Genomic DNA, 13,964 nt, shown 5'->3' with positions numbered 1-13,964 from the left:
AATAGAAGTAAGAAGTAGTTTTGTGCTGGTGATTTGTCACTGTTTTCAAAACCTTCACACTATTTTTAATACAACTTTAAGAGAATATGTCCAAACTTTTCTTTCATGGGCACTGCCTTGTCATAAATATTGTGGGCAGGCTACAATGTAAGGAACAATAATAACGATAATAATAATCTTTGTTTGAGTAGAATACAAAACACACAGAATACAAATATTTTTCACTCATTTTGAATGAGGGAGGGCAGTAGTGTGAACAATGAGTTCCCAGGATGGAAAGGGTCTTTATCGATTTTCCTGGCTCTGCAGATGTCATGATGTCACTTCCGGTCCCCCAAACACATCACGTCCGATTCTGGCACCATAAAAGATGTCACTTCCAGTCCCGATGACGTCACTTCCTGTCTTGGGCTTTAAAGCTGCCATCTTTTCATTTTACAATCAGTTCTGTTTTGTACCCAAACCTGTCAACATCACAACCAAATCAACCTATTTGCAGCCAAGGCACAATATACGGGTGGCTGCCCCAAACCTTTTCAATGTCTGTGGTCTGCTTTTGTGACAATATACAGAAACAATCTCACTGAGCAGGGGAATGGTTCAGGGTGGTTTGTTCTGTTTGGGTTCCTCCTTGGAGGTCAGAAAGGATGTAGATTTACAGAAACTGTTAAAGTGATCAGGAGGTGGAGGTGCCCCTTGAAAGTGTGAAAGCTGGGTGAAAGAACAGGGTGGAATAGGGAAAAGCCAGTAAGAAGCCAACTTCATGCACTGTTTATAATCATACAAATGTACATAAAGTACATTTCAAAGCAAATACAGAATTTTCTGGTAATCGCCAAATTAATTTCAGACAAACTTGATATATGTTTAAATGTGTGCAAATTCACACAGAAATAAGCTAATACATGCTTGAAAAGTCATTATGTGGGACTTGTACTAGTTCATTGTCAAGAAAGGGAAAGGTAATTTCTAGAATCTATGTAATTTATGTTGCTTTATTGTTAAACACCTTTCTGTGGCTGAAATATTCATTTAGATTATAATGAGGTACATGAAAACAGTTAAATTCCTCAAAGAATACAACATTTTGAAAAATGTACTGTAGTACATAACACAATTTTTATGATCAGTGTGAGAGAGTAGTGAATAAATAACATTAACTTAAAGAGAAAATAAAAAATACACTGTTAATTACGACTTTGGTCTTTTAACACATATGCTTCTATAAGTAACTCTTCTGAAAAGCTTTAAGATAATTACCAATGCTGTTTTGATTGAAGTATTTGTTCGAAACATTTCAAAAGCTTCTCTTTCTCCTCAAATAATACAAATAAATTTGAAAATGTTCCTATCAAAGAACCAAGCAGTTAAAATAAATCAATACATAATATGTGAAGAAGCAAATACATATGAAACTGAAAATAAAAAAATGAATAATATGTACATCACAGAAAATATTAACGTGTGGAGGAGAAGGAAGAGAAGCTGATAGAGTCATCTTTGTGTTTAACATTAGGGAGTCTATTATGCACTAAGTACTTGGATATTTTAATGTGATTAATGAAGTACAAAAGGATTAGATTAAAAATATTTAATGAGTGGTTGCTTTAAAGAGACAGTGTTAAATATGTTTTTAAAAAGTTTTTTTCTTAACAGTATAACTAATGATCTTTTTATATCTTTGCAACTGCTCATTTAAATCCATCAGTTAATTATATATACTATAGAGTCTAATTGAGCGCGACAAAGGAAATCTACTTCATTAAGGAAAGTCTCTTTAACTGTAAGTTGGCCTAATAGTGTTTTTTGATGTTGATGCCTTCATTAAAAAGAGACTGAAGCACTTTTTATCCAGTTTGATATGTTTTAATTTTTTAATATATCACAATTCACTTTATTGGCCAGGCACACTAATATGTATTTGTCTTAATAGTGTTAGTGTAACATACAAGGATAACACAGAATACAAAAGATAAACATTGGAAAAATAAAATATAAAATGATAAAATATGATGCATTATACAAGGCAAAAAAAAGATAAAGAGACAGTAGGACTGAAATGTCCAGGCAGTCTAATGTGCAGGTATGCATACGAGGTGTGATCAAAAAAAATACGGTGAATGTTTAAATAAAAAAAAAACATTATTACAGTAAAAGACACATTGCCAAATACTCCCCCTCACTTTGAACACACTTATCCCATCGTTCTTGCCACTTTCTGAAGCAGTTCTGGATGTACTCTTTTGTGAATGTCAGAAATTGCTGTACCAGAAGCAATGTTTGAAATGGAGCACTGTCATGATGGAGGATGAAACCGTTTACCCATTTCTCACATCGTTTCCAAAGCACTCTAATAAGCCTTTATAATATTTAGAATTTATCTTAGTGTTCCTGGGTACAAACTCAGCTTGTACAATTCCATCAAGATCAAAAAACACCATCATCATCACCTTGTTGTTGGATCTTGATTGACATGCAGGACATCAAGGCAGCCAATATAGCAGAACTAAAGACACTCACAAAAGAGGACTTCTAGAACTGCTTCAGAAAGTGGCAAAACAATGGGATAAGCGTGTGCGAGTGAGGGGGAGTATTTTGAGGAAGATTGATGGAAATGTGTCTTTTAATTTAAATTTTTTTTTTTTAAACATTCACCATATTTTTTGATCACACCTCTTAGATATTGCGTAGAAGCTAAAACCTGATTAGTCAGAATAAATGCACATGGAAAAAAAATATTTAGGTGACGTGTTGTTTTAGCTTTCACTGTACAAAGATGTTTGAACATCTTTGTGGCCTTATTCCTTTCCCTGGACTCATTTAGGACTTCAACGTGCGGTAAGTTACTGCTTACAATCTTTTCACAGGCTCTTATGATGTGCTGCAGATTGGCTTTAGCCTGAACAGAGGCAGCACCAAACCAGACAATTATAGATCAGGTCAGAATGATTGCTGTGTAGAACTGAGACCAATATTGCTTGAGGGAGATTGAATTTCCTTAGCTGATGCAAAAAGAACCTCATGGACTTTCTTAGATAGATAGATAGATAGATAGATAGATAGATAGATAGATAGATAGATAGATAGATAGATAGATAGATACTTTATTAATCCCAGGGGGAAATTCACATAAAAAAAGAAATTAAAAAAAAAAAAACTGACATTTTTCACCAGCGCAGTCAGTTCGTCGATCTTATTTGAGATTGAGTTCACATTCCCCAGAATAACAGAAGGCACCGAAGGCTTAAAACGCCACTTTCTCGCAAGCCGCTTCATTTTTAGCTTAGTGCCGGCTCTGCTGCCATGATACCGCCTTCTTACCTTGTCAGGTAAATAGGGAACCACACCGGCACTGGCATTTGTTCTCAGCGCTCGAAGTTGAGTACTTGAATAGGCAAGTCTCGGCGTGTAAAAATCCATGCCCACGTTGTAAAAGTAAGTGTATCCAGGGAACAAATCCACATAAAATAAAGTGGTAGGAGTGATCAATAAATAAAAATAGAAAAATAAAAGTAGAAAAATACACATACACATATAGTCCTACACGGAGCTGCTGAAAAGGCTGCCACTCTCGGCGGTGCCGGATGTTACTTTCTTAACAATGCATGCAATGTTATTGTCCCACTTAAAGTTTTGTGACAGCACAGTGCCCAGAAACTTAAATGATCCTATCGTCCCAATGGCTTGGCCATTTATAGCAAGTGATAGCTGAGCAGGTGACTTTTTCCTGAAATCTATGATCATCTCCTGAGTGTTTTGAGTGGTTAAGGGCTAAATTATTATGGCTGCACCACAATGTCAGATTTCCCACCTCTTGTCTGTATATGGACACCTCATTGTTTGAAATGAAGGCCTACTAGTGTAATGTCATCTGTAAATTTAAGATGCTTGACAGACGAATCACCAGCAGTAAAGTCATTTGTATACAGTGAGAAGAGTAGTGGGGAAAGGACACATTCCTGTGGTACACCAGTACTAAATGTTAATGGGTCAGACGTGTGCACCCGGCAACATGCTCTGTTTCCTATCTGTAAGAAAAGTCTGCGATCCAAGGGCAGATGGAACTAGGTAGGTTGAACTGAGTGAGTTTCTTATCTAGGAGCTCTGGGGTGATTGTGTTGAAAGCAGAGCTAAGTTCACAAACAAGATCCTCACAAAAGCCCCTGACTTATCAAAGTGTTAGTAAATAAAGCTCAGACCTAAATTTACTGCATCATCTACAGACCAGTTGGCTTTCTATGCAAAAAAATGGGTCCAGGAAATCTTTTTTAGCGTTCTTGAGGTAATTCAGAATAAGGCGTCCAAAGGTCTTCATTACAACAGAGGTTAAAGCTGCTTTAGGCCTTTGATTTTTTTTGCTAATGGAATAATGTTATAATAATTGGAGGTCTTGAAGTTGGCAGTAACAGTGCAAAGATCCTGAGATTGGTTGAAAATGTCTGCTAATACTGTAGACAACTGGTCTGCACAGTGCCTGAGTGTGGAAGGAGAAATAAGGCCTGCACCATTCTTAATATTTTGACTAAGCTGCAGATGTCTTCTTCAGTGATGAGAGGAGAAGGAAGCTGAGAAGAAGATGAGTGTAATGTAGTAACAGTGGGGCCATCAGATAAAATACAATACTGTGCAAGTTTACTAGTCGTTCACTTCATCCAATTTCTAAAACCACTTTTACCACTGCCTGGATTCTTACTAAGGCAACACTTGGTGCAAGGGAGGAACTCAACTCTGGAAGAAATGGAATATTTGAATATTTAAACTACAAGTGGAATTGGAACGAACCAACATGATATGAGAATAAACACACAAATAGGCCTTTGTATCTACTGGACCATCTTAACCTGTGTTCTGTTTTTTTTTTTAACTGCATATTGTTATCAACTTATTCATACATCTCCTGAACCTGCTTATTTTAATTGAGACATAAGGGAGCTGAAGCTTATCAACTGCAGCAAAGTTCCAGTCCATGTCAGGAAATGCTCATTTAAAATCTCACTCCCATTTATGCTGAGCTACTTTATAGTCAATGAAGCCGGCTTGTGTGTCTTATGAATGTTGGATAAAAGATAGATACAGAAGGTCAAAAATAAATAAATAAATAAATAAAATATTAAAAACAAACAACAACCCAACCAAACACACATACAAACGTCTGGCATTGGATAACAGAGAGCTGCTGCTGTCAATAAAAGGGTTGTAGGTGGGAATAGGTTGACATTAGACCTGGTCAGATTGCACCAAAGGTTTATACTTAAAATCATTAATATTTGAGTACAATGGATCCAGCTTTTAGTGTCCACAAATGGAACATGCTGATAGTTAGACATTTATTGCCTTGTTTGAAGTCACCAGCATTCAGAATGTTTCATCATTAAGATATTAGTAGCAGAGTGAATCATTTCCGTTGATGAGTCAAGCAGGGTGATGTATCGTATCTCCTCAGGCAGTAACATGGACAAATTCAGTCCGCATTTTGTTTTAATTGTACTGTGCTCCTTTTTTTTCACCAATGCTAATTCACATAAATCTCCAGACCCTCTCCTGCCTTATCCACGTAGTCTAATGAAGCCTATCCAGCATTAAAATGACATGTCAAATAAGAGGTTTTAGCCAGTTCTCTGCAGTACCTAAAATATTACATGAACTTGTACTTGCCATTCCATTTTGTGGGATGTAACAGTTCATGCAACAATCTATCTAATAATGTGGGCAAGATGAAAGAGATGATTGTTGACTTCAAGAAGGCACACTTCTCACTACACATTAAGGACTCTGTGGTGGAATTGGTGGAGAGCACCAGATTTCTTGGTGTGCAACTAGCAGCTCTCCTTACTTGGTCAATTAACACCACCTCCACTGCCAAGAAGGCAAAGCAGCATCTCCACTTCCAAAACCTACCTCACTCATTCTCAACACATTCTATATGGGCACCACTGAGAGCATTCTGACCTGCTGCATCACTGTCTGGTTTGGAAAGCGCAGTGTCTCTGATTATAAGGTCCTGATAGTGTATACAGCAGGACACAAGACAAAAAAGATCATTGAGGATTCTCTGCTCTCCATTAAAGGCATCTTTATAAAGTGATGCATCTGCAAAGCCCATAGAATTGTGAAGGACCACTCTCTGTCCTCCCACAGTCTTCTTGTCCCACTTCAATCTGGCAGAAGGTACTGTAGCAATAGCATGTGAACCAGTTCTACAAGGTTTTGCAACAGCTTCTACCCCTTAGCTGTCTGGACTCTGACCTATGTGCTTTACCCTGCCCTCAGATCTGCTCCTAGTAGCTTATTTATATGTAGTACCTTTGTTACACGTGTTACTAATGTTGTTTTTTATTATTGGTTGTTATTATTTGTTAATATCTACTTCAAATTATTACTATTTATTTATCTATTTATAGCATGGTATAGGTTTTTTTACATGTCTTGCACTCGCCTTGTGTATATAATGTTGCACTGCTGTCCTGGGTAACATTATTTTCATTATTTAATGCCACTGTATGCTGCAATACCGTGCAGTACTGCAATACAATAAAGCCACTTGACTTAACTTGACTTGAAAACTGATAAAACATTTCTCAAATATTGGATCAGGTCATGCTTGAATCCTTTCTGCCTTACTTAAATCCACACTTCAGACTTTTGCCTCCTTCGTCCTCAGATGAACTTGTAACTTTAATCCTCCCTCCAGATTTTTGCTTTTTCTGCCCTTTCCATTTTCAGACGAGCAGCCCCTCCAATAGCATATCACTTACTGTAGTCAGCAATGATCACACTGCTATCAGATGAATACAGGAATATTTAATATATTCCACTTTACATTCCTCAGAGTCTCTTACATTCTCACATGTTATAGTGGGAAGTCAAGCAAAATGACACCTTTTATTGGCTAACTAAAAAGAATACAATATGCAAGCTTTCGAGGCAACTCAGGCCCCTTCTTCATGCAAGATGTAATACAGAAACTGGAGTTCCCTGTGTTTATATAGACATCAGGTCAGATACAACATTGGAAAACCTTTAAGTGAGACATCTTAAATGTAAAAAATTAATTGACCTTTTCAGGCTAAGATTCATTTAGTAAGAGAGGAGAACAATGTATCGTCAAGATGTTTGGATAAGAGAACTGTCCAACAAAGTCTTTTGAAGTTTCAGATGAGTTTTTCAATACAATGTGGGTCTGTAGACAGGTTGCCTGTGTCAGTCCGAGAGATGGAAACAATCCTCATATTTGGCCATAAAACTCTTGTCTCTATTCACACCATGTTGAAATGTGTTAAATTTTAGCATGAGTTTAACTTCCCATTGTTTTCTCTCTTGCTGCGTTCTGAAGTTGCCCATAAGCCCTGTGACTTTAAAGTCCCTCTCACACTGCCCATGGTTGTTGAAGTGGGCCACTACAGGAACCTCTCTGCTGCCACGTTTAATGTGGGACTTGTGGAAATTCATTCTCTGGCAGAGTGTTTGTCCAGTTTCTCCCACATAGAGTGCAGTGTCAGAACATTTCATACAGAGAATGAGGTAGACCACATTAAATGATCTGCAGGAAAATGATCCCTTTATGCAATGTTCTAGTCAGCAGTGTGGTATAACTATACGGTCTGTATTATAAATGTAAGCACACGTTTTACATCTTTTCTGTTGGTTCACTTAGGGAGCTTCAGACAATTAGTTGCTGCAGGTTTGCCAGGAGGAGAGGTTCTAGGTAGCATTAAGAAACTTAATTTTCAGAGACCTTAAAATGAAAACGTAACAATTCAGATATAACTAAAATTGTTATAACATTAAGAATATGGCTCTAAATGAAACACTAAGCACACTTTCATCAGATTAATCATCTGATTTTCATTTTATGTGAATACTGTCACAGACAAAGAGCTCTTTATGAAGCAATTAATAAAATTAGAATTCTATGGCATATCCAGTGCTCTATACAGGATTACTGTCATACTTCCACTTATAAGAAGTCCATTTCTTGTCCCTTATACACTTACTCACCTCATATTTTGAACCTGTCCAGGTTGCTTGGTTTGGCTTGCACACAATTGCCACTTGCTAGGGGATGCACAGTATGAATCTGGATTGCTCTTAGCTTTCATTTAATGTTCATTCATTACGTCCGTCTTTCTTGAGCCTTTCATGTCTTTCATTGGGGGTTCAGCTTTGTTTCTGTTAAATGCTTTTTCCTTCTGATATATCTATCCTTTATTCTGGTGTTTGATTTTGCTTGTTGACTCACAATTCTGCTATTACACTTTTTCAACTTGAATGTGCACCTTATATTTTTGTTGTTTCCATTTATTTCGCTCTGAGTATTGACCTCCTGCTTTCTTTCTGACTATTACATTGGTAACCTTTTATTTTGATCTGAATTCACCTTTGAAATTTGTTGTCTGCTATACTCATTAACCTAGTCATGGCGTTTCCCTTCATTATTTTAAAAAGTGCCCTTCTCAAAAAAGAGTTGGATATAAACATAGAAGAGGAAGAGAGAAGCAGCCATAACTGAGCTGACACATAGCATGACAGTTATGTACAGAACAGTCATTACAATGAAGGCAGACAGATAAAATATTAAAAGAGCAAGATGAAAGACAGATAGAATGTAGTAACAGGCAGGGCATTTTTGTAAGTGGCACCTGTTTAATCTCAGTATGCACTTCTCCCCAGCAATACAGTAAGTCCAAGATACAAAACATTCCATTTTTAACACTAAAACATAAAGTGAGGAATCCTCCTCACCATACTTTATTAGCACAGTTAGATAAAAAAAAACATTTTTGCTATGAGATTAGAGGAATATATTTGTTTAGTCCTGCAAGTAAAACCCATCTGCTCAGAAAAGTATGTCATACTTATTGGTAAAAAGGATTGCATGGAATGCAACTAAAGGAGAACAACACATCTGGCTCCTAAGTACAGGCAACATTATAATACAAAAAAGTTAACAATTACTCATCCACAGTGTTAATATATAGTTGTAATCTTTATGAACTTGTGAATGTTAGGGACATGCTCAGAATGTGTCTGATTCATTGTATTTTGTTTTATAAATGTTACTAATTTTTAATTGCATTCTTTGCATGTTCTCTTTCATATTATTGTGTCATTGCTTCTGTGTGTTGATTTTCCAGTGGATTCTGCCTATTTTGTGTGGTTGTTTGCCATGTTGTGAATCTGGTTGCTAGGATACTGCAGGATTGCTAGGCATGAAATGTGAGTGCCATGTGACCCATGACATTATGGCGGACATGATACACAACATAAGGTTGTTGATTTCATTGAGTACGAGTCTAAACCAGTGCTCTTCAACTTTCTTTTATTTAACAACACAATTTTATTTTGTGGCACCCCTAGTTAATTTTCTGACTATACTGTAGGTAACCATGAACAAAACAAAACCAACTAACCCGGTTCGATTATAGCTTTTCAATAAGATATTAAGGCCTGCCATGATTCACAGATCTTCTGGATATTAGGTAGAATAGTAGAGCTTTTTGCAGATGATGTTGTCCTGTTTGCTTCATCAGGCCGTGATCTTCAGCTCTCTCTGGATCGGTTCGCAGCTGAGTGTGAAGCGGCTGGGATGGGAATCAGCACCTCCAAATCCGAGACTAATGGTCCTCAGCCAAAAAAGGGTGGAATGCCCTCTCAGGGTTGGGATCGAGATCCTGCCCCAAGTGGAGGAGTTCAAGTATCTCGGGATCTTGTTCACGAGTGAGGGAAGAATAGAGTGGGAGATCGACAGGCGGATCGGTGCGGCATCCACAGTGATGCGGGTTCTGCATCGGTCTGTCGTGGTGAAAAAGGAGCTGAGCTGCAAGGCAAAGCTCTCAATTTACCAGTCGATCTATGTTCCTACCCTCACCTATGGTCATGAGCCATGGGTAGTGACCGAAAGAACGAGATCGCGAATATAAGCGGCTGAAATGAGTTTCCTCCGTAGGGTGTCTGGGCTCTCCCTTAAGGATAGGGTGAGAAGCTCAGTCATCCGGGAGGGGCTCAGAGTATTGCCGCTGCTCCTCCGCATCGAGAGGAGTCAGATGAGGTGGCTCAGGCATCTGACCAGGATGCCTCCAGGACACCTCCCTGGTGAGGTGTTCCGGGCACGTCTAACCGGGAGGAGGCCCCGGGGAAGACCCAGGACACGCTGGAGGGACTATGTCTCCCGGCTGGCCTGGGAACGCCTCAGGATTCTCCCAGAAGAGCTAGAAGAAGTGGCCGGGGAGAGGGAAGTCTGGGCATCTCTGCTCAAGCTGCTGCCCCCGCGACCCGATCTCGGATAAGCAGAAGAGGATTGATGGATGGATAGTAGAGCGAGATTCTTTCATTACTTCCTCAATCTTCTGTAGCCTTTATCTTTTGTTAGCTTTTATACTTGTAATGCAGAAAATCCTATCTCACATGGATATGATTTAAAAAATTGCAGCAGAATTACTAAAGTTTTTCTCAATATGAGGATATTCATTCTTAATTTCTACCCATAATTTCTCAAGAAGCACTACATGTTTGAATTTCTTACTGGAAACATTATGTGCAATTTCTATCTTTGTGAGACTGAGCTTAGACTGACTTGATACTGATGGGTTCTCAACCCATATTTGTATATGCATATTCTTTGGTATGTAAGTTTGGAAAATAAAACTTCAGACTTGATGCCTTTTCTCTCTGTTGCAGCAACATGTGCTAACATGAACACATTGACTTGCTCTACTATGGTGACCCACACGCCAAACTTATCTCGCAAAGCTTTTATTTTATCAGTGGCAGATACAACATTTTCAGCATTTCTTTGCTTGTTGGAATTAATCATGTTTAAAATGTTCAAAGATATCAACTAAGTATGATAATTTTGAAATCATCAGCAAGTGATATGCAGAATTTTTCTTGTTTTTGAAGGTTAAAAAAAAAACATCTCATCCTTCAGTTCAAAAGCTTGTGACAACCCTTTGTTTTTTTAAGATACCATTCTTGTTTCCTAGTGAAACAGAAGCTTTGCTAAAACTTCTTGAAAAACAGATGTGATTTAGGAGATGTGCGATTTTATATACAGTACTTATCAATTTTTAAAACGATTTAGCATATGTTAAGCACATTTTTTAACTTATCGCTGAGTGTTTTCCTAACTAGCACTTGATGATGGAGAAAGCAATATGTTATTATGATGTTACTGTTTTCTTTCTTCACTAAAGACTATGGGGTGAAGCCCCCTGCTCGCTTCGCAACTCCTTTCACTGAAGTTGGCAAGTAGCCGCACCTCAACCTCGTTATTTGGTTGTTGGGAGTAGCTTTGGGGTCCATCCTACTTACAACCCAGGCTTCCAGACAGGAACTATATTGCATTTATTCCAGAGTCAATAGAGTGGATTATCCTGAGTTTTTAAGCAGGGAAATGTGTGGTTTCTGAAGTAAAGTACAAACTAATACGGGCACGACAGCTGACCCACAACCTCCAGCCCACAACACATTTTAATAGCATATATATTATCTTTCTAACCTTGCCATAACTCAGAGTTTTTCACTTTGCTCTTTTGGAGCATGCTTCCAAATACAGTTTTGGGTACCAGTAGCATTCATATCAAACAAACACTGGCCTAATTATCACGTGCATCTGTGGCACCCCTCTGCTATTGTTGTGACACCCTGGTTGAAAATCACAGGTCTAAACTTTCAAACCCTTTAAAGGGAACATTCTGCAAGGAAATCAAAAGAATCGTTCCTTTAAAAAAATTCTGATTTTCACTTTATTTTATTTTGACATTGATGTTTTGTTTTTTATTTTGTGTTTTGGTTTGGCCAAAAAGCTTCACCCATCTCTCATGTATCAGAATTAACTTTAGCCCCAGACAACTCTCTTGCTTTTCCCTAAAAGACATAATGAGTATCACAAAATAGGAATGAAAATTTTTTCATCAGCAATGTGAATGATGTTTTTAAATAATGAAAATGTTGGCTGAAGACATTTACATTTGTCTTCTGTGATACTAGGCTTTTGACAAGTATTCTTGGATGTTCATATTGAGAAGTTTGAAGGTGTGGACTCAGCTACTCAAATTGATTCAAAAATGAAATCAGCATGTCACGACTGCTATAACAACACATGACCTTCTGCTTCTAATTTGTTTCAGTGCTGCTGGCGGTTAAATGATGCCTTTAAGTAGAGTTTCAAAAGAGAGACTACAGCCCAAAATAAATATGATTTTGTTTAGCCATCCATTTAAACATTTTACATTTTCTAATATCCCTCGTCTACACCCAAACCACCTCCGTTGTAGTATCTCACCAGAATAAAGGAGTTCATTCAACCAAAATCTTCAAGCCAGCCAAAGGCACACTCATTTCAGTTGAGCAACTAAGCATTTCACTGCATATTGCAATGTATGTATAATTTGTATGCGGCAAATTTAATTTGATTTTAGCAACAAAAACATTGTAGTCATTAAGAAATAAACATAAAATACAAACAAGACAAACAAGCAACAACAATGATATTGTAGCACATGAGATCTTGCCATCTTACATTACATAGAAAAGAAAACAAAGATTTGCTTTCAGAATTAAAAAGAAGATTATTTAGGATTTAGGCAAGGTTTGTAGCTTCTGTAGCTAGACAGAATTTTCTTTTTGTGTGGGCATTCTATAAAATTTTCACTTCAGCATCGTTGAACTGAAAATCACTATACACACCCAAAACAACTAAATTGGAGGATGTGCTGACATACCTTATGCCACATGATGTTCAAATTAGTAAAAATGGTAAACCCTAGAATAAATAATAATAGTCATTATATTATTTGCATATATTTGTATTGTTTTTGCAAAATAAATGCAAAGAATTATTATTATTTGCTGAAATGCAGTAACTGTAATAGGATATCCATATTTCACATATTTCTTGTGCTTGAGATGATTTATATCTTGCAGGTGGTATACAAAGTCATTACCAGCTTTAGTACTTAACTCATGTGGACAGGATCAACAATGTATATATAGAGAAACCTCTATTAGATGTGTAAAAAATCATACTATTGTTTTTGATACCCCCCTTTGTTATTCCACTGACACAAACCACATTAAGGAACTTTCTTCCTTCCACCTCCATAACATATTCTCTCCTTTTCTAACACTGTACCGAGAAAGTTGTCCATCCTTTTATCAAATCCTGCATCCACTATTGTAACTCCCTACTGGTAGGTGATGCTTCTAATCTTATTTCATAGATCCAGTTTATTCAAAATTTTGCTGCAAGAGTCCTTACACGAACCAGCAACAGCGAGCAGATAACATCCATTCTGCTTCGCCTTCACTGGCTTCATGTGTCTTAAAGGAATGAATATAAAATTCTGTTAATAACCTACAAAGCTTTAAATGGCTTTATACCAGACTACATTAGTGACTGTCTCCTATGGTCCACTGATTCTGTCTATGTTGTTGTGCCCCACAATAACCTGGACTCTATGGGTAACAGGGCCTTGCGCTCTATAGCACCCAGACTTATGAATGACCTCCATCAACTAATTAGATCAGCTAAAAGAATCATTCTTTAAAAAAACAACAACTTAAAATAGAGAGTGGAATGAGTTAGTTTTATATTTGATACAATGCTTCTCTCTTTGTAACCTATTCAGAAAATACATTGCAGCATCTCTCATATGCAATGCTAATGTGAATGTTAAACAAACTGAAGAAACAAAAATAATAGTTATATTGTCATTTATTTTTCTTTCAAAAAATGATGGATGAGAACTACCTATCTTTAAACACAGATAAAACAGAGATGTTAATTATTGGAGGGAATGCCGCTGATCACAACAAAATTTTGTCATCATTTAACTCAGTTGGAATTCCCATTAATTTTACTGAATCAGCCCGCAATCTAGGAGTTATCTTTGACTCTAGCATGTTATTTAAAGCGCACATTACAAAGTTGTCCAAATCATGTTTCTTCCATCTTAAAAATGTTG

The sequence above is a fragment of the Erpetoichthys calabaricus genome, chromosome 17, assembly GCF_900747795.2.
Source record: "Erpetoichthys calabaricus chromosome 17, fErpCal1.3, whole genome shotgun sequence".
Classification (NCBI taxonomy): domain Eukaryota; kingdom Metazoa; phylum Chordata; class Cladistia; order Polypteriformes; family Polypteridae; genus Erpetoichthys; species Erpetoichthys calabaricus.
The sequence above is the reverse complement of the archived record's forward strand: the minus strand, read 5'-3'. Positions refer to the sequence as shown.